Raw genomic sequence first — 3869 nt, 5'->3', positions numbered from 1 at the left:
TGGATACTCTCAACCCCCTAGGTCGTGAAATATCATCCTCGTTGGCGTATCAGTACACTCTAGCCCTCCTCTTTTACTAACTCGTTTTTTTTGCATATTTGTCTTGTCATCTTTGAGACTTTAAGACACAGATTTGAAGACAATCTGCAAAATACAGTTTAATCAATCGATAAATCAATGAACACACATAAATGCTTGAATGAATGAATGAATGAATGAATGAATGAATGAATGGATGGATGGATGGATGACTGAATAACTTAATAGATGATCACTCACTCACTCACTCACTCACTCAGCCACCCACCCACCCACCCACTCACTCACTCACTCACTCGCTCACTCACTCGCCCACTCACTCACCCACCCACCCAACCACCCGTTCACTCACTCACCCACCCACCCGTTCACTCACTCACTCACCCGCCCACTCACGCGCGCCCACTCACTCACTCACTCACTCACTCACTCACTCACTCACTCACTCACTCAGTAACAAGACAATTCATTTAAATCTACTTTAAGTCAGCCAATTTGTTTTTATTTTATCCCCGTAGGTTTGAGATAGCTCTATCTATCTATCTATCTATCTATCTATCTATCTATCTATCTATCTATCTATCTATCTATCTATCTATCTATCTATCTATCTATCTATCTGTCTGTCTGTCTGTCTGTCTGTCTGTCTGTCTGTCTGTCTGTCTGTCTGTCTGTCTGTCTGTCTGTCTGTCTGTCTGTCTGTCTGTCCGATAGACAGATTGACCAAATTTGCATAATTATTACTCCCTACTTTTTAGTTATATTTTGGACCCATTCAATTTCATTAATTCAGAGCGTCTATTACTGTGATTATCTATTCTGACATCAACTAGTTAAAAAAATGCAAATGAAAGTAACGAATGGTGTCTTACACGATACTCACCAAGACACTATCTGTAACAAATTATTGAGAATTTCTTAGACCAAAAAAAGTGTCTACGAAATTACATTATCAAGATTGCTACTTTATAGCAGTCAATGTAAGAAATAGATTTACTTTCTTACGTCCGGTGAGAAGTTAGTGACCGAATGACGAGTAATTTTACAGCCTTCGAAAATCAACATTGTGATAACGAATGTAGATGACGGCACGTCGACTTTAATTTCACAGTATGGCAATTCACAACAGGCGAGAATTGCACGTCTTTTTGTTCAGAGTGAAAGACAACTGTCAAGGGGCTACATTGAATTGAAGCCGGAGTTTCAATTAAGAACTGTGTATTTGAAGCACATGTATCAAACCAAGTATATCTCGCAATTAACATCAGAGAATCTAGAAAGACACGCAATTTATCAGACACACTCGATTGTTAGTTGGTAAATTGGTAAATTGCAACGGAATTCTCAAAACTGCTTCTGTTCACGTCGCATTGTCAGTAATATATTTAATTTTCATCTCGCCTTCTCCTTTCCTTATCAGACACTTAAAGAAATCCGCGACATTACTTTTTTTGTGTGAATGTCACATTTAAGCCAAATTTCTAACTTGAATGACGTCATTTGCGTGTTTTCTTGGACGCCAGTCTAAAACAAAAATGTGACTTGCCAAAAATTTACAGAAAGGCGAGAATTTTAGTCAACGTCGTTTAGGCGCCAAAATTGTAGATTATGACCCGATTTATATTCATTGACATGTGACCCTCAGGTGAATTCTCCAAGTACAGGAAATAGACGTTATTGAAACTATAATTGAAATAACAAAAATTAATTGTAAGTTCTGTTTTATGAGATAAGTTTACGCTACATAAGCTAATTCGTGGCCATTTGCCAATCATTTTGATCCACAAAAGGGGGACATTTTTACGACTTCTCATATCCGCTTGTGATGAGCGAATCCATTCTTGAATGTCGTCACATTTAAGCCAAATTTTCTAACTTGAATGACATCATTTACGTGATTTCTTGGGCACCAGTCTAAAACGAAAGTGTTATGTGACAAATATTTACAGAAACGCGAGAATTTTAGTCACGTCGTTTAGGCGCCCTGATTTATATTCATTGACATATGACCCTCAGGTGAATTCTCTGAGTACAGCAGGAAATCGATGTTATTGAAACTATAATTGAAATAACAAAAATAATTAAAAGATCCGTTTTTTATGACATAAGTTTACGTTACATAGCCGAATTCATGGGCATTGCTCACCATTTTGATCTATAAAAGCGTGACAGTTTTTACGACTTCTCATATGCGCTTGCGGCTTGTGATCTGACGAACGAATCGAATCTTAGTTGAATCTTAAGTATTTCACCTACGCGTACGGTAATACTTTGATTCCGATGACCATTCAGGTTGTACAAAGCTTTATGAAATAAATGACATGATTTCGTCAACGCTATTCAAAAATTAAACAAGGTCCATCAAGAGTTGGAGGTCAATGGATCGGTGATGCTCGTAATGCCAACTTTTGTACAACTAATAACATCTCTGAAATCCAGATTTGGACTTGAATCAGATCGCCGGTCATTATCTCAGGCAATATTTCAACAGTTTCATCTAAACTCACTAAGTTTTTTTTTTTTAAAAGAAGAAGAAGATATTCCACTAAGAACAGAAGTGAAAATATAATTTCATTAGCTTTCACATTATATATAGCTTTCACATTATATACAGCCGTGTAAACCCTACACTGAGTATCAAAGCAGATGTTAACTAACCTCCACGACTGCCAATATTTCAACATTTATTGACCCGTTTAATTGAAAATCGGTAGGCAAAACCAATATTACATGCACATACTGGCGAGCAAAACATATATCATATTATATCCCCAGGCACTTCAATGTTTTGATGGAAACTTCGATATCGTTAGATGTAACCTTTTATGGCAGGTCCATATGAATAAATACAATTGTTGTTATAAATTTGAATCCAAAATGGCTACTGCCGGGGGCCAATTTGTGTTCAATTTTATTCAATGACTTCAGAGAAGACATTAGGAGAGATTTGTGTCTGCTAAAATGCGTAATATTGTCTCTTCTATTTTGACAAAGTGGCGTTTCAGGGCTTTCTGATTATAAAGAGATCATAGGGAGAATCGTTTCTATTTTGATCAAATCGGTCATAAAGGATAAATATTTGCCAAGGCTGTGAGGCATTGCAGTCTACAGTTGAGGCCAGACTGATGAAAAAGAAATTACAGTGAATAATAAAGGACATTATCTGAGATGACCTGGATAGAAGGCAGGAAGGCGCGGCGGGGGGGGGGGGGGGGGGGGAGTGATAAAGTAAAGAAGGCATATCATGCGCGGCCAGGGATGGTGGTGATGGTGATGATGAAGAGGAGACAGTTCGATAGATTTACAATTTTGCAGGATTTTGTCGTAAAAGGACGGATGCGTAAATGATATTTTCTTTGGATGACAAGTCTTCTGTGTTCGATGACATAGCCCCCAGCACTACATACTCTGAGCTGTTAATCGATGTCTGAAATATATGGTTCTGTAATCTCATAAGAAAGGTCCCTGATTATAATACTAGTGTAGACAATTTGAATAGGTACCCCTGTCTATTAACAAAAAGTCTAAATCTATTGAATCGATTTCAATTCACCCCCCTGGCGCAAAAGGTCAAAGACAGTTTTTGTTGGAGTTTCCCTATCACCAAGCTATTGAAACTACTATACACTACTATACATGTAAGCAATTTCCTATCTTGCTTGGATATATTTTATCAAGCTCCCTGCCAACATGCGAACTCATCTGGGATGCCAATTTTATTTTAGATGCATTCTGAATGATTAGCGGTCAATGAAGATTCACCAATTGAAATCATGTCTCTCGCGATCGACCCCTCTGACATATATAAGTATAAGAATTGAACCATCTCA

The sequence above is a fragment of the Glandiceps talaboti genome, chromosome 1 (assembly GCF_964340395.1).
Source record: "Glandiceps talaboti chromosome 1, keGlaTala1.1, whole genome shotgun sequence".
Lineage (NCBI taxonomy): Eukaryota > Metazoa > Hemichordata > Enteropneusta > Spengelidae > Glandiceps > Glandiceps talaboti.
Note: the sequence above shows the minus strand (reverse complement) of the source record.